The following is a 26,732-nucleotide window of genomic DNA, read 5'->3' as shown; positions in this document are numbered from 1 at the left end:
TAAAATAAGCTTGGGGAAAAAAAGAAATAGAAATAAAAAAGAAAGTCTGACCCCAAAAAAAGAAAAAAAGGAAAAGGAACAAAAATACCCAAACAATCAAAAAACTATAAGCCTGATTCCAAAGAAAAAGAAAGGAAAAAAAAAAGAGCAAGTAAAAAAGAATCCTGATCCAAAAAAAGAGAAAAGGAAATGAAAAAAACAAATTAACAAACAAAAAACTATAAGGCTAATTCCAAAGGAAAAAAAAGAAGGAAAAAAATACAACCTGGTCCTATTACCACCAGAACTGAAGGTGACAATTTGAAACACTGTATGATCAGTAGAATTGGTGCATGTGGGGTGCTGCCTGTGTTGATCTTCTGGGAGAGAGACCCACTGTGCTGGCTGAGTCAGTCCTGCCCCAGTAAATATGCACTTTCCAGGTACAGGGGGGCCAGGGTTTGGTGTGAGTGGTACCCATCTCCACTGGGGCCACTGTGTTGCTCTCTGAAGTCTGACTGTTGGTGGCAAGGAGAAAATAGCATGACGATCTAACACCCACTGTCGCTGTTCAGAAGCCCTCACAGAAAAGAGAGGGCCATCAGCACACCCAGTGCCACAGCTCTCCTGCATTTTATCTTTGGTGTGCAACTCCAAATCTTAAAAGACCCTGCACCAGGTGGATCCACTCCCTCCTCTGGAGTAGATCCTCCCTGCTGCACTGTGTCTAGTGTCCTTTGTCCCAGAAAAACAGTCCCATACCTGGGTGGTGCATGGAATCTATGGTGTAGCACCCAGAAAAGCAGCAACTAGGTTATCCACCCTTTGCACATGCCTTTGTCCCCTGCCAATGGAAGGCCATTTGCTGGTGCTTGCAAGGTCTTTTGTCCCTGGAGAGGCAATATACACTCTTCCAAATGCATTCCAAGAAGGGAAATGTTCTCTCCTAGTGTGACTCAGAAAATCCTTATACAACTTTATGCACTCTCTAGCCAGTGCCCTCCTTCTCCCCAGGACCAAGTGCAAGAGACTGCTTCAGGGAAAGTAAAGTATATACACTTCCAAAACCTCAGAGTCTGAACTCCACACACCGCAAAAAACCTGTGACACTTAGTTCTACCCGCTCCCCAGCTTCCCAGTCCATGGTCTGGAGAGGTTTTTCTTCTTGTGCAGACTCAATGCCACTCTCTCTCAACCCCTTTCCCTTTCTCTCCCTCTTCTCAGCATGTGGAAAGAGCTCCCTCCCCTCTGTGGCATGGCAGTTTTTCTCTCCCCCAGTTCATTTCCATACACCTGGCACCTGCCATGCTGTCTTCCTCCAACCATGGAGATCCTTCTTCTAATCCTCAGATCGATTTCCTGGGTGTTCCACATAATCTTACCTCAATACAGCTGTGTTTGAGGGATGAGGAAAGCCCAGGGTTCTCCTACTTCTCTGCCATCTTAACTCCTCTGGGATTTATATTTTCTATGCTTTTGTGTTTCTACTTATCAGCCTTTAATTTTCAACTTAAAGACCTTTCAGCACTTTTGTAAGGCAAGACTAGTGGCTTAAACTTCTGCAGTTTTTTTTTTTAATGTATGGGAAATTATCTCTCTTTCATCTTTAAATTTCTGCCTAGTGTAGGATTCATGGTTTGCAGTTTTCTTTTTTCTTTCAGCAGTCGGAGTATATCATACCACCCCCACCTCTGGCTTGCAAGATTTTGGCTGAGAAATCTACCAATAATTTTATGGTCATTTTCTTGTATATGACAAGTTAACTTTCTCTTGCTGCTTTAAAAATTCCCTTTTTATCTTTGAGTTGTGCCAGGTTAATTATAATGTTTCAGTGTAGACCCCTTTAGATTCATACTATTTGAAATATTTAGGACTTCATAAATCTAGATATTCATCTCCCTCCCTAGAGTTGAGAAATTTTCACCATTCTTTCTTTTTTTTTAGTTTTTAATTCCACTTAGTGAACATATAGTATTATATTAGTTTCAGGTGTACAATATAGTAATTTATCACTTCCATACATCACCCTGTGCTCATCACAAGTGCACTCCTTAATGACAGTAATTTATTTAACCCATCCCACCACCCACCTCCCCTTTGGTAACCATCAATTTGTTCTCTATAGTTAAGAATCTGTTTCTTGGTTTGCCTCTCTTTTTTCCCCTTTGCCTGTTAGTTTTGTTTCTTAAATTCCACATATGAGTGAAATCATATAGTATTTCTTTCTTTGACTTATTTCTCTTAGCATAATACTCTCTTGCTCCATCCATGTTGTTGCAAATGACAAGATTTCATTCTTTTTTATGGCTAAGTAATATTCCATTGTATAAATATAAAACATCTGTGTCCATTCATCTATCAGTGGACAGTTAGGCCTGTTTCCATATCTCGGCGATTGTAAATAATGCTGCTATAAACATTGGGGTGCATGTATCCTTTTGAGTTAGTATTTTTATATTCATTGGGTACATACCCAGTAGTTCAATTGCTGGATAGTAGGGTAGTTCTATTTTTAAATTTTTCAGGAGCCTCCATATTTTTTCCAGAGTGGCTGCACCAGCTTGCATTCCCACCAACAGCGTAAGAGGCTTCCACTTTCTCCACATCCTCATCATCACCTGTTGTTTTTTGTGTTGTTGATTTGAGCCATTCTGACAGGTGTGAGGTGATACTGTAGTTTCGATTTGCATTTCCCTGATGATGAGTGATGTTGCCCACCTTTGCATGTGTATGTTGGCCGTCTCATGTCTTCTTTGGAAAAATGTCTACTCATGTCTTCTGCCCATTTCTTAACTGGATATTTGTTTTTTGGGTGTTGAATTTAATAAGTTCTTTATATATTTTGGATATTAACCCTTTACCCCAGATATGTCATTCACAAATATCTTCTCCCATTCCAAAGGTTGCCTTTTAATTTTGCTGATTGTTTTGCTGTGTGGAAGATTTTTATTTTGATGAAGTCCCAATAATTATTTTCACTTTTTTTTCTCTTGCCTCAATAGACATATCTAGAAAAAAATTGCTACAGCTAATGCCAAAGAAGTTACTGCCTGTGTTGTCGTTGAGGATTTTTATGGTTTCAGATCTCACATTTAGGTCTTTAATGCATTTTGGATTTATTTTTGTGTAAGAAAGTAATTTCTTATAATCTTTTGCTTGTTGCTGTCCAGTTTTCAAACACCATTTGCTGAAGAGATTGTCTTTTTCCCATTGCATATTCGTTCCTGCTTTGTCAAAGTTTAATTGATAATATAATTGTGGGCTCATTTCAGAGCTCTCTGTTCTGTTCATTGATCTATGTAGCATTTTTTGTGCCAGTACCATACTGTTTTGATCACTATAGCTTTGTAATATGAAGTCCAGAATTGTGATGCCTCCAACTTTGCTTTTCTGTTTCAACATTGCTTTGGCTATTTGGGGTCTTTTGTGGTTCCATACAAGTTTTAGGATTGTTCTAGTTCTGTGAAAAATGCTGGTGGTATTTTGATAGGGATTGTATTAAATGTGTAGATTGCTTTGGGTAGTAGAGACATTTTACCAATGTTTGTTCTTCCAATCCATAAGCATGGAATGTCTCCATTTCTTTGTGTCATCTTCAATTTCTTTCTTTAAAAAAAAGATTTTATTTAGTTTTGCACATGTGTGCATGCATACACGTGCAAGGGGCAGAGAGAGGGAGAGAGAGAGAGTGTGCATGAGTGGGGTGAGGGGCAGAGGGAGAAGCAGCCTCCCCACTGAGCAGGGAGCCCAATGTGGGACTTTATTTCAGTTCCCCGGGATCATGACCTGAGCCAAAGGCAGATGTTTTTCAATTTCTTTTATTAGTGTTCTATAGTTTTCAGAGTACAGGACTTTCACCTCTTTGGTTAGGTTTATTCCTAGGTATCTTATTGTTTTTGGTGCAATTTTAAATGGGATTGATTCCTTAATTTCTATTTCTGCTGCTTCATTATTGATGTATAGTAATACACAGATTTCTGTATGTTGAGTTTGTGTCTTGCAACCTTACTGAATTCCTGTATCACTTCTAGCAGTTATTTGGTGTAGTCTTTTGGGTTTTCCATATAAAATATCATGTCATCTGCAAATAGTGAAAGTTTGACTTCTTTCCTTACTGATTTGGATAGCTTCTATATCTTTATGTTTTTTGATTGTTGTGGCTAGGACTTCCAGTACTATGTTAAATAACAGTGGTGAGAGTGGACATTTCTGTCTTGTTCCTGACCTAGGGGAAAATCTCTCAGTCTTTCCCCACTGAGGGTGATATTAGCTGTGAATTTTTTGTATATGGCTTTCATTATGTTGAGGTATGTTCCCCCAACTACACTTTGTTGAAGATTTTAAATATGAATGGATGTTGTACTTTGTCAAATGCTTTTTCTGCATCTATTGAGAGGATCATATGGTTCTTATCCTTTCTCCTATTGATGTGGTGTATCACATTGATTGAGAGTACTGAGCCACCCTTGTAACACAGGAATAAGTCCCACTTAATCGTGGTGAATGATTCTTTTAATGTATTGTTGGATTTGGTGTGCTAGTATTTTGTTGAGAATTTTTGCATCTATGTTGATCAGGGATATTGGCCTGTAGTTCTCTTTTTTAGTGGAGTCTTTATCTGGTTTTGGTTTCAGGGTAATGCTGGCCTCCTAGAATAAATTTGGAAGTTTTCCTTCCTTCTCTATTTTTTAGAAAAGTTTAAGAAGAATAGGTATTAACTCTTCTTTAAATGTATGATAGAATTTGCCTGTGAAGCCATCTGGCCCTGGACTTTTTGTTGGGAATTGTTTGATTACTGATTCAATTTCTTTGCTGATTATCTGTCTGTTCAAATTTTGTATTTCTTCCTGTTTCAGTTTTGGTAGTTTATATGTTTGTAGGAATTTATCCATTTCTTCCAGGTTGGCCAATTTGTTAGTGTGTAGTTTTTCATAATATTCCCTTATAATTGTCTTTCTTTGGTATTGGTTGTTATTTCTCTTATTTGTATTTTTTTTCTTTTTTTCTTGATAAGTCTGGGTAGAGGTTTATCAATTTTATTAATTCTTGCAAAGAACCAGCTCCTGGTTTCATTGATCTCTTCTATTGTTTTTTTGAATTTCCATATAATTTATTTCTGCTCTAGTCTTCATTATTTCCTTACTTCTGCTGGTTTTAGCCTTTAGGTATAAAGTTAGGTTGTTTATTTGAGATTTTTCTTGCTTTTGTGTTAGGCTTGTATAGTGTTCACTTTCTTATGACCACTTTTGCTGCATCCCAAAGGTTTTGGACCTTGTGTTTTCATTTTTACTTGTGTCCATGTATTTATTTGTTTCTTCTTTGTTTTCCTGTTTGACACATTCATCGTTTAATAGGATGTTGTTTGCCTCCATGTATTTGTGGTCTTTCCAATTTTTTTTTCTTGTGGTTGGCTTTTAGTTTCATAGCACTGTGGTCAGAAAAGGTGCATGATATGTTTCAATGTTTTTGTATTCGTTGAGTCTTTTTTGTGGACTAATATGTAATCTATTCTGGAGAATGTTCCATGTGCACTTGAAAAGAATGTGTATTCAGCTGTTTCAGGATGGAATGTTCTGAATATGTCTGTTAAGTCCATCTGGCCCAGTATATCATTTTTTAATTTTTTGTTTGGATGATCTGTCCATTGATGTAAGTGAAGTATTAAGTTCCCTGCTAGTATTGTGTTGTTTCCAATGAGTTCCTTTGTTATTAATTTTTTATATATTTGGGTGCTTCCATGTTGGATGCATAAATAAAACAATTGTTTGATCATCTTATTGGATTATCCCCTTTATGATTATATGATGATGCCCTTCTTTGTCTTTTTTTATAGTCTTAGTTTTAAAGTCTAGTTTTTCCGATATAAGTTATTGATACTCTTTCTTTTGACATCCATTTGCATGATAAATACTTCTCCACCCCCTCACTTTCAATCTGTAGGTGTCTTGAGGTCTAAAGTGACTCTCTTGGGGCACCTGGGTGGCTCAGTCCGTTAGGCGTCTGCCTTCGGCTCAGGTCACGATCCCAGGGTCCTGGGGTTGAGGCCGGCATCAGGCTCCCTCCTTGGCGGGGAGCCTGCTTCTCCCTCTCCTTCTGCTCCCTCTGCTTGTGCTCTCTTGCTCTCTCTGTCAAATAAATAAATACAATCTTAAAAAAAAAATAAAGTGACTCTTTTGTAAGTAATGTATAAATTTTTTTTTTAATCCTTTCTGACACCCTGTCTTTTGATTGGAGCATTTAGTCCATTTAGATTCAGAGTAATTATTGAAAGATATGTATTTATTGCCATTTTGTTACTTGTTGTTTCGGGGGATTTTCTCTGATCTTTTCTGGTCTTTGTCACTTTTAGTCTCTCTTTTGCACTCAAAGAGTCCCCTTTACTATTTCTTGCAGGGCTGTTTTAGTGGTCATGAACTCCTTTAGTTTTGTTTGTCTGGGAAATTCTTTATCTCTCCTTCTATCCTGAATGATAGCTTTACCTGGATAGAGTATTCTTGGCTGCAGAATTTCCCCATTTAGCACTTTGAATATATCATGAGACTACCTTCTGGTTTGCCACGTTTCTGTTGAGAATTCTCTAGCAAGCCTTATGGGCCTTCCCTTGAAAGTTAAGGACTTCTTTTTTCTAGCTGCTTTTAAGATTTTTCTTTGTCACTGTATTTTGCAAATTTAACTACAATATGTCTTGGTGTTGGCCTGCTTTTGTTGATTTTGATGTGAGCTCTCTGTGCCTCTTGGGTCTGTTTCCATCCCCAGATTAGGGAAGTTTTCTGCTATTATTTCTTGAAATAAATTTTCTGTCCTTTTTCCTTTCTCTTATTTTCTGGGACTCCTATGATACTAATGTGATTACATTTGGTGGAGTCACTGAGTTTCTTAAGTCTATTCTCATGTTGCATAATTCTTCTCTCTCTCTTTTGCTCAGCTTCATTATTTTCCATTATTTTGTTTTCTATATCACTCATTCTTTCCTCTCTTTTTTCCATCCTGCTGTTCATTGCATCATGCCTGTTTCCAATCTCATTTATTGCACTCTTCATCTCTGATTGATTCTTTTTTAAACTCTTTTATCTTTGTGGTAAGGGTCTCACTGATGTCTTCTATTATTTTCTCAATCCCAGTGAGTATCCTTATGGTTGTTGCTCTAATTTCTCCATCAGGCACATTACTTATATCTATTTTGCTTAGATATCTGGACGTGGCCTTTTCTTCTTCTATCATTTGGGATAAATTCCTTCATCTCTGCATTATGTCTAAGCCTCTGCCTTCTTCTCTGTGTTAGAAAATCAGTTATGTCTCCTGCTCTTGAAAGTAATGGCCTTATGAAGAAGAGACCAAATATTGTCTAAGGACTCTTGCTTCAGAGAATGTCTCTGGTGTGTGCTGTGTGTACTCTACTGTTGTGTTTTGGCTGCTCTGTCATTTAGGCCACTTGTCTGCAGAGGCTCTTTTTGCCTGCTGTGGGCAGTGTTTGGTCCCTGGACTGATTGTGGTGAGTTTTAACTAGGTGTGCTCTGGTCTTCTTCTGAAATTAGATCCAACACCAACTCTACTAGAACTGAGGCCCTGTAGAACTCTCTGGTTGGGAAATGTGATGTGGTGAGTGGTTTGTGTTGGTCACCTAGGGGAGGGACCCACTGCACTGGGACTGAGGCAAGTGTGACTGAGAAAGACAGTCCCATCAGAGCCCATGGGTGTGTGGCTTGGTGTAAGCAAGTTAGGCAGCCAGTGACAGGGTTGTTTTGTCTCCAGCTAGTAGCTCTGTGTTCATGCTGATGGATGACAGAGGGAAATGGCACCAGCCAGCTCCTTTGTTCCTGGAGAGGCATCTTTGTGAATGCTGCCTTTCAAGGACACACTTCAAGAAGAGCAAAAAAATCTCCACTTGTGTGTCCCAAGTGTTCCCGAGATCACCATTTCCATGGTATTAGCCTTCCAGGTTGTTTGCTTTCCCTCTCTCCAGAAGCAGTGCCCTGCCCTCTGGGCTCTACCCCAGCAAAGCTTGCTGACCTTTAAAACTCTAGGCTTTAAGCCCTGCTAGTTGCAAGAACTCACGTAATTCAGGCCTCTCATTTTCCAAGCCAATGGCTTTGGGGAAACACTCTCCTTGTGCATTCTCTTGTGTGCTCCTTTCTCTTTTGGCCTTCTTTGTGCCCATGGCTCTCTCTTCTTTGCAGCACCCACAATCCATTTGTCCCCTAAACTGCACCTCCATACTTCCTACTCCTCTTTGATATGTCCTCTTCTCCCCCTTTAGTTGTGGTATTTGTTCTCTCAGTCTTCTGGTCAATTTCTGGGGGTATTTAGGATGATTTAATAGTTACCTACTTGTATTTATGGGATGAAACTAACTTAGGGTGCTACTATTCTACTGTCATCTTCCTTTCCTCTAGAAAGCTGAACAAAAACGTGTTTCTTGCCCATGTAAACTCAGAGGGACCTCTGGTGACACTTCAAGGCTGTTTCCTTCCTAAGACCAACTGTTGGACCTAGGGTGTGTTGCATTTATGGCTCTGCAATTTCTACATGTGGTTTTGAGAAACCTATGATTATAGAGGCTGACAAGTTCCACTGATGTAAAAATGTTGGGATTTGGGAGTGAATTGTCAAGAAAGAATTCTTGAGGCATCTTTGGTGCAAAAAAGGGTGGTTTTATTAAAGCATGGGGACAGGACCCATGGATAGAAAGAGTTGCAGTGGGATTGTGAGGAGTGGCTGATTATATACTTTCAAGTTGGGAGGGGGTTAGGGATACCAAAAGTCTCTAAGGAATTTGGAAGCAAAGTTTCCAGAACCTTGAGGAGCTAGCTGTTATTAGGAAAAGGTCATTTACTACTGTCTAGTAAAACCTTAGTCATGAGACTTTCAGATGTATATCAGTGGGCCATATGCTTGGAAGATGATTGCTAACATTTATCTTGGTGGGGGGATAAGATAAAGGACATTTCCAAAGGTATTTTTACAGAATCCTGGAGGTTGGGCTAATGTCAAGATAAGGTTTCCTTTTGTCTCTAGCAAAAGTATTACCATCAAGGAAGCTAACTAAGCTCCTTGAGGAAGGTCACTCTGCCTGTCTCAAGGACTTGTCAATGGGCTGTAAGTTGTAGGGAAATTTAATTTATTTTTCTTTTGCCTCACCAAGATCTGCAGTTAAAATCTGGAGACTCAGGATAGCAGATGGCGTAGTTCCAGTCTGAGTCTTAAGGCCTAAGAACCAGGAAAGCACATGGTAGCCTTTTAGTCCAAATTCCAGCAAGCTCAAGACTTAGGAGGCTTGTCTTGCACAGCAGCAAGATGAGTAGATCTCTGAAGTGGTCCGCCAAAACCTTAGTGGTTTATAAAGAGTCCTAAGGGTTTTATCAGGTATACCACCCTGGTGGGTACAACAACACATTGCTCCTTTAAGGCTGCATCCTTGAAAACCACTCCTAGTGTGATCAACCATTATTTCTTTTTTTTTCTGATTCTATTTATTTGAGATAGAGAGAGAGAGAGAGCACACAAGCAGGGGGAGCAGCAGGCAGAGGTAGAAGCAGGCTCCCCACAGAGCAGGAGCCCAATGAGGGGCTTGATCCCACGACCCGAGGATCATGACCTGAGACAGACGCTTAACTGACTGAATCTCCCAGGTGCCCCACCCATTATTTCTTTAAACAGACTTCCTTCCCCTTCTTCTGAGACCACCTTCTTGTGTGATTGGTTTTCTTGATGGTGTCCTATAAATTTTATAGGCTTTCTTTACTTGTTTTCTTTTCTTTCGTTCTTTCTTTTTTGGGGGGGGGTTTCTTCTGACTAGATAGTTTCAAATGACTGAACTTCAAGTTTACTAATTATTTCTTTGCTTGATCAACTCTGATGTAGAAGTTCTCTATTCAATTTTTATTTCAGTTATTATTATTGTTTTTAGCTCCAGGATGTGTGTTTGGTTCTTTTTAAATAGTTTTTATCCCTTTGTTGAGCTTCTCAGTTTGTTCATGTATTCTTTTCTTGATTTCATTTAGTTGTCTGTGTTCCCTTCTAGCTCACTGAGCTCCTTTAAGATGAATATTTTGAATTCTTTTTCAGACAGTTTATATATCTTCATTCCTTTAGAGTTGGTTACAGGAGTTTTATCATGTTTCCCTGATTTTTCTGTGATCCCTGTAGCCTGTTGTTGCTGTTTGTGCACTTGAAAAATAAGTCACCTGTTCCAGACTTTACAGACTGGCTTTGGGAAAAAAGCTTTTCACCAGGAAACTCAGCCAGAGATTCTGGGTGTGTAGGCTGCCAGGATGTGTGGTCCAATGGTCCCACTGTTGGGGACTGTGGGCTGACTGTTGAAATCTGTGTATTGGTTGTCAAGGGTCCCTGCCCCATTTCTTTGTTCTTAGCTACCCCCAGGTGAGCTCTCCATGCCAATTTCCTCAGTGTTCTTTGTGGGGTGTGACAGAGGTAGGCCTCTCATGTAGTACCCTGAAGAGTTGGGGAAGTCAGATACTGGCTTTGCTCTCTCTTTCCACCGTGGGAGAACTTGGAGGATGATGGGATCTCTCTTGGTGTTGTGCTATGCCAGCTTGAGATGGGGGGTAACTTGGGTCAAATGAAACTATTCTTTTACCCTTTCAATATATATATTTTTCTTTTCTATGATTCACTGCATTGGTATAAACTCTCATTTGTACTCTGGAGTCCTCATGAAGGTATTTTAATCCATGGCTGGTTGTTAAATTGCTTTCCTGTGGGGGAATAAGTCTTGGAATCTCCTATTCTGCTATCTTGCTGACATTATCCTGTAATTTTTTTTTTTTTTTAAGATCAAGAAGCTTTTTGGTACTAATATGAAAACATTTCCAATACACATTACTAAGTAAAAAGTCAAAGAGCAAAACAATAACCTACCATTAGGGTGGAAAATTGGTAAGGAAAAATCATATGGATTTCTATTGGCCTGTGAATGTATAAGAAAATCTTAAAAGAAAGACAAAACAAAATAAAATGGCAATTGTAATTCGCATTAGGGGCTGTGAACTGGAGATAGGATAGAAGGGGTAGCATCTATATGCTGCCTGCAAAAGAGTTATTTTAGACCTAAAGACACCTGCAGATTGAAAGTGGGGGGTGTGGAAAACCATCTACTATGTTAATGGATATCAAAATAAAGCCAGAGTAGTAATATTTATAACGGACAAACTAGATTTTAAACTAAACACTGTAACAAGAGATGAAAAAGGGCACTATATCATAATAAATAGGTCTATCCAACAAAAGGATCTAACAATTGTAAATATTTATGCTTCCAACTTGGGAGCACCTGACTCTAAAACATAACAAACATAAAGAAACTCATTGATAATAATACAATAATAGTAGGGGAATTTAACACCCCATTTACATCAATGGACAGATAATCTCAGCAGAAAATCAACAAGGAAACCATTGCTTTAAATGATACACTGGACCAGATGGCCTTAACAGATATATTCGGATTATTTCATTCTAAAGCAGCAGAATATACATCCTTTTCCAGTACACATGGGGTATTCTCCAGAACAGATCATACACTAGGTCACATATCAGGCCTCAACAAGTACAAAAAGGTTGAGATCATACTGCATCTTTTCTAACCACAATGCTATGAAACTTGAAGTCTACCACAAGAGAAAAAAAATTGGAAACGCCACATATACATGGAGGTTAAGGAACATCCTACTAAAGAATGAATGGATTAACCAGGAAATTAAAGAAGAAATTAAAAAAAAACATGGAAACAAATGGTAATGAAAGTATGATGGAAATGATGGTCCACAGCCTTTGGGATGTAGCAAAAGCAGTCATAAGAGAGAAGTATATAGGAATACAGGCCTACTTCAAGAAGCAAGAAAAATCTCAAATGTGTAACCTAGTGTTACATCTAAAGGAGCTAGAAAAAGAACAACAAATGAAGCCTAAAGCCAGCAGAAGGGAAATAATAAAGATTAGAGCAGAATTAAATGTTATAGAAACAATAACAAAAAAATACAATAGAACAGATCAATGAAACCAGGAGCTGGTTCCTTGAAAGAATTAATAAAATTGATAAACCCCTATTCAGACTTATAAAAAAGAAAAGAGGGATAATGCAAATAATTAAAAATCATGAGTGAGAGAGGAGAGATCACAACCAACACCACAGAAATACAAACAATTATAAGAGAATATTATGAACAATTATATGCCAAGAAAATGGACAATCTGGAAGAAATAGATAAATTCCTACAAACATATAAACTACCAAAACTGAAATAGGAAAAATAGAAAACTTGAACAGGTTGATAACCAGCAAAGAAATTGAATCAATAATCAAAACTCTCCCAACAAACAAAAGTCCAGGACCAGATGGCTTCACAGATGAATGCTACAAAACACTTAAGAAAACACTTAAAGAAGAGTTCATACCTGCTCTTCACAAACTGTTCCAAAAAATAGAAATGGAAAGAAAACTTCAAAACTCACTCTACAAAGTCCCGAATTACCTTGATTCCAAAACCAGACAAAGACCTGACTAAAAAAAGACAATTATAGGCCAGTATCCCTGTTGAGCATGAATGCAAAAATTCTCCACAAGATACTAGCAAATTGAATTCAATAGTACATTAAAAGAATCATTCACCATGATCAAGTGGGATTTATTCCTAGACTGCAAGGGTGGTTCAATATTAGCAAATCAATCAATGTGACACCACATTAATAAAAGAGAGGATAAGAACCATATGATCTTGTCAATAGATGCAGAAAAATCATTTGACAAAGTACAGCATCCATTCTTGATAAAAACCCTTAACAAAGTAGGGATAGAGGGAGCATAACTCAACATCACAAAGGCCATATATGAAATACTTACAGCTAATATCCTCAAGGGGGAAAACCTGAGAACTTTTCCTCTAGGGTCAGGAACAAGACATGGATATCCACTCTCACTATTGTTATTTAATATAGTATTGGATGTCCTAGCCTTAGCAATCTGACAAAAATGAAAAAAAAATTGGCAAGGAAGGAGTCAAAAACCCAAAGGACTCCACCAAGAAAGTGCTATAACTGATATATGAATTCAGTAATGTCGCAGGATACAAAATCAGTGTACAGGAATCTGTTGCATTTCTATACACCAATAATGAAGCAGCAGAAATAGAAATCAAGGAATTGATCCCATTTACAGTTGCACTAAAAAGTCATGTTACCTGGAAATAAACCTAACCAAACAGGTAAAAGATCTGTACGCTGAGGACTATAGAACACTTATGAAAGAAATGGAAGATGACATAAAGAAATGGAAAGACATCCCATGCTCATGGAATGGAAGAAAAAATATTGTTCAAATGTCTCTATTACCCAAAACAATCTACACATTTAGTGTAATCCCTATCAAAATACCACCAGTATTTTTCACAGAACTAGAACAAACAATCCTAAAATTTGTGTGGAACCACAAAATACCTGGAATATTCAAAGCAATCTTGAAACAGAAAAGCAAAGCTACAGGCATCACAATTCCAGACTTCAAGTTATATTACAAAGCTGTAGTGATCAAGATAGCACAGTATTGGCACAAAAGCAGACACATAGATTAGTGGGACAGAATAGGAAACCCAGAAGTGTATCCACAACTATATGGTCAACTAACATTTGACAAAGCAGAAAAGAATATCCAGTGGAAAAAAGACAGTCTCGTCAACAAATGGTGTTGGGAAAACTGGACAGCAACATGCAAAATAATGAAACTGGACCATTTTCTTATACCATACACAAAAGTCAATTCAAGATGGATGAAATACCTAAATGCAGGACAGGAATACATGAAAGTCCTAAAGTAGAACACAGGCAGTAACCTCTTTGTCTTCAGCTGTAGCAACTTTTTACTAGACACATCTCTGGAGGCAAGGGAAAACAAAGCAAAAATGAACTATTGGGACTTCATCAAGATAAAAAAGCTTCTGCACAGCAAAGGAAGCAGTCAACAAAACTAAAAGACAAACTTTGGGATGGAAGAGGATATTTGCAAATGACATATCTGATAAAAGGTTAGTATCAAAAGTCTATAAACAACCTGTGAAACTCAACATCCCCCCCAAAATAATCCAGTTAAGAAATGGGCAGAAGACATGAATAGATATTTTTCCAAAAAAGACATCCAGCTGGTTAACAGAGATATGAAAAAATGCTCAACATCACTCATCATCAGGGAAATACAAATCACAACTACAATGACATATCACCTCACACTTGTAAGAATGGCTAAAATTAATTACACAAGAAACAAACAGTTTTTGGTGAGGATGTGGTATAAGTGGAACCCTCTTTCTCTGCTGGTAGGAATGGAAACAAATGCATCCACTCTGGAAAACAGTATGGAGGTTCTGAAAATGTTAAAAATAGAACGAACCTATGATCCAGAAATTGCGCTACTGGGTATTTACCCAAAGGATATAAAAATACTGATTTGAAGAGATACGTGCACCCTGATGTTTATAGCAGCATTATCAACAATAGCCAAATTAATGAAAGAGCCCAAATGTCCATTGATGAATGGATAAAGACAATGTGGTATGTATGTATGTATGTATGTGTGTATGTATGTGTGTGTGTATGTATGTATATATATACACTCAGTTCTGAAATAATCAATAGTTCTTAATCAATTAATCCTCTCAAACTACTTTGAATATATTAGGGTGGCTGTCAAGCTTTGGGATTTATTCCTAGACTGCAAGGGTGGTTTCATAAAGATTTAATTCTTTTTATGGCTGAGTAGTATTCCATATATATATATATATATATATATATATATATATGTATATATGAAAAGAATGAAATCTTGCCATTCAAAATGACATGAATTGAGCTAGAGCATATTATACTAAGTAAAATAAGTCAGTTAGAGAAAGACAGATACCATATTACTTCACTCATATGTGGAATTTAAGACACAAAACAGATGAACATAGGGGAAAAAAAATAAAGAGAGGCAAACCATAAAACAGACTCTTCACTATAGAGGAGAAACTGTGGCTTTCTGGAGGGGAGGTGGGCAGGGGGATAGGTTTAATGGGTGATGGGTATTAAGGAGGGCAGTTGTAATGAGCACTGGGTGTTATATATAAGTGATAAATCACTAAATTTTACTCCCAAAACTAATATTACACTATATGTAAAAACTTGAAACAAACAAATGAACAAAACCCCCCAAAAGCAAGAAACAAACAGAAGATTGTGATTATGGTTATATAACTCTACAAATAGAATAGTAAGTTGGAATTTTATACATTTAAAAAAAAGGAGAGAAAGGGTTAGGAGGAAGACATTTTTACCTTCTATAGTTTGAACAGTGTGTATCTAATAGTAATCTATTTAACCAATTAATTTTATGATTACATAATTTATGAACTAATACCTTAGAATAACTTCTTGATATAGTTATAACTGAATGAGATTAAATATGTTATAATTTAAGAATAAAGTAAGTGCTTATAATTTGAATAATTACATTACCAAAGAGTAGAATTTTCTTGCTTTGCAAGTCAGATTCTGTTGGACTTAGTTTTCTTGACAATAAAATAGAGAAAACTTGACAGCCACCCTAATATACTCAAAGCAGTTTGAGAGGATTAATTGATTAAGAGCTATTGATTATTTCAGAACCAACATTTTCATGTTATTAAATAATATAGAATACACCACATGAGATGTTACATTATTTTATTTTATTTTTTTTAAAGATTTTATTTATTTATTTGAGAGAGAGAGAATGAGAGATAGAGAACACGAGAGGGAAGAGGGTCAGAGGGAGAAGCAGACTCCCTGCTGAGCAGGGAGCCCGACATGGGACTTGATCCTGGGACTCCAGGATCATGACCTGAGCTGAAGGCAGTCGCTTAACCAACTGAGCCACCCAGGCGCCCAGATGTTACATTATTTTAAATACAGATTATAGGAAAAAGATATTTCTAGGTATGATTTATGTTTTTTAATTTGGAAAATGTTGGTTTATTTAGTTATTCAGATTTTCCAAATATTGAAAGATTTTATTATACAATAAAAAAATCATATTAATACTACTACCAATTTTATCAGAATGGCCTTTAAATGTTGGAAAGCTCTCAGGCTCAAGGAGCTACATCAACTTTTATAAAGTTCTAAATTTCCCCTGAAAGCTTGAGTTTTATCATTGGCAGCAAATACTGTCACTTGTTTTCCTTGAAGTAATTGTTTTACTTCATTCATTTTTGAGAAAATGTCTGTCAAATGCTCCTGACAACCTTAATTTTTTTTCATCATGATGATTGTACTCTTTAATCCCCATCACCTATTTCACCCATCCCCCAGCCCACCTACCATCTGGTAACCATCAATTTGTTCCCTATAGTTAAGAGTCTGTTTCTTGGTTTCTCTCTCTCTCTTTTTAACTTTGCTCATTTGTTTTGTTTCTTGAATTCTACATGAGTGAAATCATATCATATTTTTCTTTCTCTGACTGACTTATTTCACTTAGCATTAAACTCTTTAGCTCCATCCATGTCTTTGCAAATGGCAAAATTTCATTCTTTTTAATGGATGAATAATATTCCATTGTATGTGTATACCACATCTTCTTTATCCATTGATCTATCATTGGACACTTGGGCTGCTTCCATAGTTTGGCTATTGTAAGTAATGCTGCAATAAGCATCAGGGTACATGTATCTCTTTGAATCAGTGTTTTTGTATTCCCTGGGTAAATACCCAGTAGTTCAATTACTGGATGGTAGGGTAGTTCTATTTTTAATTTTTTGAGGAAACCCCATACTGTTTTGCATAGTAGCTGCATCAGATTTCATTCCCACCAATAGTGCAAGAGTTCCTTTTTTTCCACATCCTTGCCAATGTGGAAAATTTCTTGCTATTTCTTATGTTTTTGATTTTAGCCATTTTGACAGGTGTGAGGTGATAATCTCACTGTAGTTTTGACTTGCATTTCCCTGATGATTAGTGATGTTGAGTATCTTTGCATGTATCTGTTGACCATCTGGATGTCTTCTTTGGAAAAATGTCTGTTCATCTCTTTTGCCCATTTTTAAATTGGACTATTTGGGTGTTTTTGGGGTGTGTTCTTTATATATTTTGGATACTAACTCTCTTTCAGATATGTCATTTGCAAATATCTTCTCCCATTCTAAAGTTTGCCTTTTTGTTCTGTTGATTTTTCCCTTCATGTGCAGAAATTTTTATTTTGATGTAGTCCAAATAGTTCATTTTTGCTTTTGTTTCCCTTGCCTCAGGAGACATATCTAGAAAAATGTTGCTATAGCTGATGTCAGAGAAATTACTGCCCCTGTTCCTTTTAAGAATTTTTATGGTTTTAGGTCTCACATTTAGCTCTTTCATCCATTTTGAATTTATTTTAGTGTATGGTGAAAGAAAGTGGTCCGGTTTCATTCCTTTGCATGTTGCTGTCCAGTTTTTCCAACACATTTTATTAAAGAGACAGTGTTTTTCCCATTGTATACTCATTCCTCTTTTGTCAGGTTTAGTTGGTCATATAATTGGGGGTTTATTTCTGGGTTTTCTATTCTGTTATTCTGTTCCATTGATCTATATGTTTATTCTTATGCTAGTACCATACTGTTTTATTTACTACCACTTTGTAATATAACTTGTAGTCTGGAATTGTGATACCTCCAGTTTTATTTTTCTTTTCAAATTGCTTTGGCTCTTTGAGGTATTTTGTGGTTCCATATGTTTTATGTTTTTCAAAGCTAAAAAAAGCAAAAAAGTTAAAAATTTAAACATGACTTAAATGTAATATGATTTACCTAGCACAAGCTCAAATTGGAACAGATACTTGATTTGCTATTTTTTTAATTATAAAAGATTTACCTGGTTTTTAGTTAATTGGCAGATACTAGAAATAACATAAAAAAATCTATATTCTTTGAGAAGGTACATTGCCTGCTTTTTGTGTATAAATGTGTGTGTGTGTGTGTGCGTGTGCGCGCGTGCATGCGTGTGTGCATGAGCACATGTGTGCTATTGCTTTTTCTTTTTAGGGAGAGAGAGTAAGAGTGCAAACAGGGAGGGGTTAGAGAGAGAGAGAATCTTATGCTCTTAAGCAGGCTCCACACCCAGCATGGAGCCCGATGTGGGGATCAATATCACCACCCCGAGATCATGACTTGAGCCAAATCAAGAGTCAGATGTTGAACTGACTGAGCCACCCAGGTGCCCCTGTTTTTAATATATCAAGTAGATATTTATCTTTGATTCAATTAATTATAGTAGAATTAATTCCCAGCATGAGCTACTGAAAAGCTTACATTTCTATATAATTTTTTAAGAAAATAAAAGTTTGATGATCTTTGTTCTAGTTATTATTTTCCCAAATTCCACTATCTCCCACTATTAGCTTTATTAATGTGAATTAATTTTTTCATTCTCCATAGAAGCACCAAAAATGGCAAAAACAACTAAAACTCGCTTTTGCTCTTATCCTTTTAGCTCATGAGCTGGTGAGATGTGGAAAAACTGTCCCGTTTTAAGGTATTCAGGTTAGGAGCAGATGCAGGTAAAAAGATCTCCTCTGGTAAAATATCTGCTGGGAAAATGTTGATGTTTCATATCCTGCAGAGAGGATGTTCAAAGTTGGTGTGATGATAGTCCAACATTACATAGCAAGGCATTTGGGGTTCTGTTTGTTAAGCATATAAAACAACATTAACATCTCCTTCTGCTTCTTTGTGAAATGAGAATTTTTCCCTCTCATACTAAGCATGAAACAATAGCATTGAACACGGACAAGTCTATGTTTCATACTTGTTTTGTCCATTGTTTCCACAAGGTATCTCCCAGTTATATTGATTATATTACCAGATTATCTGATGATTAAAGCCACTAACAATCCACTCTTGAGTAGTCAACATAACAATGTTTGGTTCCTTGCAGTAACAATTAGAGAATGAAACAATTTACCATAATTAGGTACTATCTGAAAAAAAAAGTATCCACATTAAGGGAAGTTAAAAAGACTTTTTTTCTTATGGTTAGGGACAACTGTTAACAGAGTGATTTTTTTCTGAATTACAAAGAAAATTATTGCCCTTTTAATTTGCTCATTATTACAAACATAGGAACAACAAATGGTTCTTTTTCAGAGTTTGCCCCATGTGGCTTTGGGCAAATTTCTTAGCCTTTCTCTGTTTTTGTTTCATCATCTAGAAAGCAATTATAATGGTCATACCATAAATAGATACTGATGGATAATTAATATTTGCAAAGTGCTTTGAGATCCTGGGAAAGAAAAGGCTCTACAAATAAAAATGCACAATGTACATGAGACATTTCTATGTATTGCAATAGGCCTATTCATACTGAATACTCAGTAGTTAAAGCCTTTTGTTTCTTATTCTTAATTTCTCTTCATCAAATAAGAACATTTTATTTATTTTTCATATTTATTTTTTTATTATGTTCAGTTAGCCACTGTATAGTATATCATTAGTCATTGATGTAGTGTTCAATGATTCATTAGTTGCATATAATACCCAGTGCTCATCACAACATGTGCCCTCCTTAATACCCATCACCCTGTTACCCCATCCTCCCTGCTCCCTCCCTTCTGAAACCCTCAGTTTGTTTCCCGGGGTCCATAGTCTCTCATGGTTTGTCTCCCTCTCTGATTTCTCCCCCTTCAGATTTCCCTCCCTTCCCCTATGGTCCTCTGTGCTATTGCTTATGTTTCACATGTGAGTGAAACCATATGATAACTGTCTTTCTCTACTTGACTTACTTCACTTAGCATAGTCCCCACCAGTTCCATCCATGTGGATGCAAATGGTGGGTATTCATCCTTTCTGATGGCTGAATAATATTTGTTTAATCTTTGAGTGGTACTTTCTACTTTTGTAGTCTGTGTAGAATAAGATTGCCATTTGTTTTTGGCGTTGTTTAATCATCCAGGAGCCATACTCATAAGATTTTTTTCCTGTTTGGTTTTAGAAAGACTACCATAATGGGGTGCCTAGATGGCTCAGTCAGTTGCGCCTCTGACTCTTGGTTTTAGCTCAGGTCTCATGGGTCATGAGCCCACAAGGGGGACCACACTCAGTGAGGAATCTGCTTGAAGATTTCTCCCTCTGCCCCTTCCCCCACTCAGGTATGTGTGCTTTCTCTCTAAAATAAATATTTTTTTAAAGGAAGGCTACCATAAGTAGGGCAGGGTTTCTTTTTTATCTAGACACTGCTTTGTATCCCCAATTTGGCAACTTGTCTGTCCCTGTCAACGAGGAGCAGCTAAGGGAGGAAGAGGTAGTGGGTTCCTGAGGTTCAGCTAGATGGATTGGACAGTGGGTTCCAGATGTAGACATTCTTAGTCACAATTTGGAAAACCTGTGGGTATTGGGGGATGTGGTTAGTATGGTTGAGGATAGCTATGGAAGTGTCAGATGTTAGGTAGCTCAGTGGCCATCATTTCATATTTCTTTTTTTTATCATTTCATATTTCTGTCCAGGTATGCCCAAACCTGAAATAGGACTAGATTGAGTAACATAGTAGAGATTCAGATTGGTGACTGAGATAGTAGTTTAGACAGAAGCTTAGTGAATGAGAGCAACATGAGTATGGGGTTTGAAGGGAAAGATTTAAAGAAGAACTGCATATCAAAAAAGAGAAGGGAAAACATTTTCTTGGTGAAATGGGTCTGGGCTTTTTAAAAACATGAACATGAACTTGAAGTGCTCATTATGTGCCAAACACTAAGAACTTTATAAGCTTTCTCACCTTTAATTCTCTCAAGAAGTTAATGAGTTAGATACTATCATTATCCCCACTTTATAGATGATGAAACTGAAAACTACAAGTGAAATAATTTGCCCAAAGCCACACAGCCAGTAATTGACAGAACTAACATTTGCACTCTTTTTTTTAAAGATTTTATTTTATTTGAGAGAGAGAGAAAGAGAGTGTGTGAGAGAGAGCACGAGAGCACCAACAGGGGAGAGGCAGAGGCAGAGGGAGAGGGTGAGGCAGGCTCCCTGCTGAGTGGGGAAGCCCAAAGCGGGGTTGATCCCAGGACCCTGGGATCATGACTTGAGCTGAAAGCAGTCGCTTAACCAACTGAGCCACCCAGGTGCCCCTAGCAGTTGAACTCTTGCAGTCTAGTTTAAGAATTCATGCATATAACTTCTATCTACTACTGATTTTTATTGTTGGTTGGTAGCAAAAGGACTTAGGAGAAAATGCAGAAGCCTTGGTGATCTTTACTGAGCTACTAAATCTCAGGGAGACAGATCTAAAACCAAACTAAACTGAATGGTGAGACTGAATCTGCTGATACTCTCTTCAATTTGAATTGGCTCAGAAGCTGGCAACAGTTTGGATTTGCAATTTGAGTCGCTACTGAACTTAGTTATGAGGAACTAAGAAAAGAAAAAATAGAGAAGCAGAAATGGGGGTAATAACTACCTCCTACTAGAATATTGGCATTTGTGTTTGTTATTTTACATCTTCCAGTGTTATCTTCATTGAGTCAAATGGTTGTAAAACTTGTAGGTGAGCTCTAGCCTATAATACCATCCATAGAACCATGCTGGGATGTTACCTTAGTTCACATTCTCAAATGGAATTAGAAAGTTGCTGCCTTCTAACTCAATGAATTTTTCATTATGTTTACTGTGATCTTCAAGCACTGGCTGGTCCTAATTCTCTTTAGCTAATGAGGCCAGGTAAGATCACAACCCAAATTTTCCTGGGAGAATTATATATATAACTTTTTAAAAACTTACCTTTTACCTCTTGCATTCTTGATGATTGAGCTAGATTTATATGGTCTTCCTGAAATATAATTTATCAATTTGAACCTTCTGAAAATGGTAAACCCCCTGGAATGAAGGACATATATGTATATATAGTCTATGTAAGAATATGTATATATAGTCTATATAAATTTCTCAATTGAATTATAAAGTTGAAACCTTGAATGCTGAAATTTCTAGTATCACTACAATATCTGGAGGTGTGAAGGGAAAAGGAGAGTGGAAAAGATTTGACAGTGCTGGTGATATAGTATAGGGAATTGTAGGGAAATAACATTTACTGCATGCCTACTCTATACTGGGCTTTATGCCAAATGGCTTACATATATAGTATTATCTTACAAACTGTGTGAAGGAATATTATTACTCTCACTGTATAAGTGAGAAAACTGAGGCTCAGCAAAGTTAAATAATTTGCTCAAGGTCATACTGCTGGTTAATAAGTGGTCAAGTCAGGATGTGAATTCAGATCAGTTGACAGTAAAGTGTAATGCTACAATTGTTTGTCACATTCCTTTTTTTGTTAATTATTCTTTTCTATGGCCTAGTCTCAACTGAAAATTACAACAAACATGGATGTTGTTTATTTTATTTAATTTGTGCTACAATAGCTAGAATCTATTTTTGAGCCTGGTTAAATAATGAAAATGATGATTCTAATGTTAATAATAATTAAAATGTTAGTAATAAAAATAAACACATTTAGTGAGCAGTAGTAGATGCCCAACAGCATGCCACGTACTTTACATTGATTATTTCATTTTTCTTTACAACAAACATCATGAGATAGGTAACAGTGAATATCCCTATTGAGGAAACAAACTCAGAAAGGCTAACTGACTTGTCTATGATTACACAGCTGGGGAGTGTCAATGCCAGGATAAAAATATTCAGGTCTGTCTCACTATAAAGCCCAAGTTCTTTGCTACTACCTCTTCAGGCTCTTCTAAATTATTTTTGAATTAACTTCATAGTAAGTTAAAGTCTGGACTTCAAGTATTTCTATGTGGCATTGTCTTCTCTGAGGGCTTTTAACCTGTACTCTGTTAGAATGAGAAATGATGCCTCAGCCTATAAGTTAGGCCTATTTTAGGATCCATAATGAAGCACTATGAGCTAAGTCATAGTTCTTTTTCTTTCTTAATCCTTAAGTATAACTCACTTCTACTTTAAAGTTTTGGTATCCCTAGCACTGAGCTCAGTGTCTTACACATCTGGGTTGCTTGATGCTTATTTGCTGGTTATGCAAGCTTTAGACTGGGACGTCCAGGAATTGAATTGAGATGGGAAGGTGGTCCTGATGACTTTTTTTTTTAAATAAATCTTAGTGTGAAAAGTGGAAAAAAATTAATAAGGGGCTCTGAAGTAGGACAGAAGCAGTAAGAGGAATTTGTCAAAAGTTTATTAAAATTAGTGGAAAAAAGGCCCTTATTAAAATCCACAAAGCTGCTTGCTGTCTTGCATAAATGAAGTTTAAAGGTTTCTGTTTCATGTGGCAATTCAAACTGCTTTCCTTTAAGTAGGCACAGCAATGCCTCTCCGTTCTAAAAGTTGGGCTGCTCTCTGCCCTTTTAAAAATGGAGGGGACTGAAAATCCATTACTTTGGAAATTAAGAGCTTATACTTGGTATTCATGCTAAGGAGATCAGAGGTCAAGAGGAAGCCAGTGGGAAAATATTTCAGTCACCCATAAAGCTGCAGGCAAGCTGAGGCTTTGGGAATGGTTTATTGAAGGTTTGGTCACTAGTTAATAAGTTCCTGAGACAAGAATAATTAATGTTGTCTTGGCTGTTACTTATGTAATAATTTCCTGTTCAAAAGACCTGTGCCATGAAAAACATGGGCTACATTAAAGGTTGCAATCTGACTTAACAAAACAAGCTGGTAATGGAACTGTCAATAACAGACACAGGCAAATATGCTACAGCTTGAGTCAGGCTGGAGCCAGGCTGCCTGCATGCTGTTCCCTTCTACAGATGGGGCAGCACTTGGTAAAGCTGACATGGATTTGGAATTTAAAGCTACATGGTGATTTCAGTATTTCATTTTCCTGCGAATCAATAAGGATGATTCAAAACCAAACCAGATGGCCATGCAGCTACTGTGGAATATCATCTATAGGCCAACCTTTTATTTTTCTTCAGAGCATTACCTCTTACAACAACTTTAATTTCCAAAGTGTCTTAAATGAAGCAAAACACACTTCATTGGGAGAGTCTATAATATACTTCTTTTTCTTAACAACTGCCTTTAGGATTTCAGGAAGATCTAATGCCTCTTAGAACTCAGAAAGCCAGTATGCACATTCAAAGTCTAAAAGAATGTGAAGCAGCTTGATAATCATCAGGAGTGGGTTGGGAGGGGGATGTTGTTGGGATTCCACTTTGTTGTCTGTTTTTTCATTTGATTTTGTCTTTGACTAAAACACTACAGGAAGAAGCATAATGATGATAATTATAGAACTGGAAAAAGAGAGTCTAGCAGGCCTAACAGCCTCTAAAAGTCTATTTCAGAAGTTTGTAGAACAGAAACTTCCTAACTCTAGACAGACTTATGATGTGTGTGTGTGTGTGTGTGTGTGTGTGTGTGTGTGTTGATTTAAACACTCTTTCATCTTAGAGATCTTTATGCTTCTCAACTGAATCTCTAACTGCTAGTAAAGTGGTCCTTTTTTTGCCTGTTCCCTTCCTTATTTTAGCTTTTTATTTTGAAATAATTTTACATTTATAAAAAAATAGTAAAAATAGTAGAGAAAGTTCTTGTATACCTTTCACCTAGCTTCCTCTCATGTTAACACCTTATATAACCATGGTGAATTTATCAAAACTAAAAAATTAACATTGGTACATTACTATTAACCAAGCTGTAGACTTTATTTGGATTTCACCAGTCTTCCTGTCAATGTCATTTTTCCATTCAGGATGCATTCTAAGATTTCATATTTTATTTATTCATCATGTCTCCTTAGTTTCCTACAATCTGTGGCTTTTTTTTGTCTTTTCTTGTTTTTTTATGACAGACACTTTTTTTATAACCTTGTTTTTTCCTTTTTATTTAAAAAATTATAAAATTTATGCTGATGGTTAAAAAATTCAAATGCTAGAAGGTATACATAGAAAACTCCTTTCCTCAGTCCCACTCCCAGGAATCTGGGTATGGTTCTAGAAACTATTCTCTCGATAGAAGCATAGTTTTCATTTAAAAAACACATCCACATTTTCTGGATGCCTTTCCACATGAGCATGTTCAGATTTCCTTGTTTCTTTTAAGATGAGATAAATGGATTTAACCAGTTGCTTACGGATGGACATTCCGATCGATCCCAGCCCGCCACACACTGCATCTTCACAGGCTGGCACACCCGGTGGGAGTCGGGAGGACAGGGATTAGACCTCTGGGAGCGGTATGGCTGGCCTGGCCGGTGGCCTCGAAGACTCAGGAACTCTTCACTAGCACAGGGACAAGGTCATTCCTGCAGCAGCCCTGAACCAACTAGCCAGTCACACACAAATGTTGTCTCAGACGGGTGCAGGGTTAGCTTACACATAAAGAAGGCAACTGTCCTGTCACGTCGAGGAAGTAATTGAAGTAAACTCAGCAAATGGCAAAATGAAAAGAAATGGTGTCAGAACAAGCTCTTCTATTCATTTGATATCAATAAAGTGGTTCAAAATAAACCGGAAGACCATGGCAGGGTCTAGCTGTGTTAATGATGAAATGTGATATTCACTGTTTAGATTCAGCAGCTGGACAAATTTCAGCTCCCTTAGTAAGAGGGAAGATGAAAACCAGGACCAATCAGAACTTGGGTAGGACTGTTACCTTTTCCTTCACATCTGCATCATGGTGTTCAGCTAAAGCTCTCATTTTCTGGGCACATTCTTCTCCATATAACAGGAAAAACAGGGAACCTTTAGGGAAAGTAGGCTGAATAGCTAAACAGCCTTCTTTTTCGAGGCAGTTATTTATATTCTGAGAGAGTGTAAGAACTCGAAGAAGAATTTCCTTTGCTACGTGGCTGTCATAAAGGGAAAGGAATGAGGAGTCCACTTGGGCACCAAGTAGTCCATCTGCCATGGCTGGATTTTCAGACAAATTCATAAGCCGTTTCAAAACTTGAACCTTGGTACTTCCATTCCCTGTAAGCAGCACGTGGAACAGGTCTGTGATGTACTTGCTAAGCATGTGCTGGTGGTCATTGGTAACTGTCATGTTGGTCAACAATCTCAGCCCAGCCAGCTGTACAGCAGAGTCTAGGGGCCCAGAGAGGACATCCTTGCAGACTTGACTGATGTAAGCCTTTATCTTGACTTGATTGTCAACATTCACACTCAGGTTATTCAATGCATTTAGAGCTTTCTCTTTAATACTGTGGTTGGGATTATTGATTTTGCTTCCAATGATTGGAATACCACACAATTCACGAATAATGACTTGGTTAGCTGAAAAGGCTGCATTGTTACCCAGAGTGACCAAAGGTCTTTCAGTAATTAATTACAGGATCATCAATTGACTCAAGCAGGTAGAGGAGTTTCTGGAGCTGGTCAATGTTTAGGACATCATCATATGAGCCATTGGTTAAGTCTTCTGTGGAGCGCGAGGGGCGCAGCCGAAGCCCACGGCCGCCTTGCCACTGGCCCCGCGTCAGCTTGTAAATGCAGTAGCAGGCGCCGGCCCCGAGGACCAGGCCCGTCGCCACCCAACCCACCGCCCGGGCGTCGCCCATGCTGGTGCTGGGGCTGGGGCGCAGCGCGGGGCCCGGCGCGGGAGGCACCGGAGCAAGCGGATCCTGCTGCCATCCAAGCGCTAGCCCGCGGAGGAGCTATGACAGACACTTTTGAAGAGTAGTGACTGAGCAGGATAATTTGTAAAATGGCCAATTTGAAATTTAGCTGATGATTTCCATGATTGAATTGCAGTTATGGATTTGGTGGAAGAATACTACAGAAGTGATG

General features: G+C 37.6%; 1 pseudogene; it reads right to left on the bottom strand.

Annotated features, from left to right (window-relative positions):
• Positions 1-24,884: 24,884 nt before the first annotated feature.
• LOC112823942 (armadillo repeat-containing protein 10 pseudogene) lies at positions 24,885-26,503 on the bottom strand (annotated as a pseudogene).
• Positions 26,504-26,732: the final 229 nt, after the last annotated feature.

Source organism: Callorhinus ursinus, unplaced genomic scaffold (assembly GCF_003265705.2).
Source record: "Callorhinus ursinus isolate GAN/ISIS: 27379988/994484 unplaced genomic scaffold, GSC_fseal_2.0 scaffold67, whole genome shotgun sequence".
Classification (NCBI taxonomy): Eukaryota; Metazoa; Chordata; class Mammalia; order Carnivora; family Otariidae; genus Callorhinus; species Callorhinus ursinus.
This window is presented reverse-complemented; position numbering and strand designations above follow the sequence as displayed.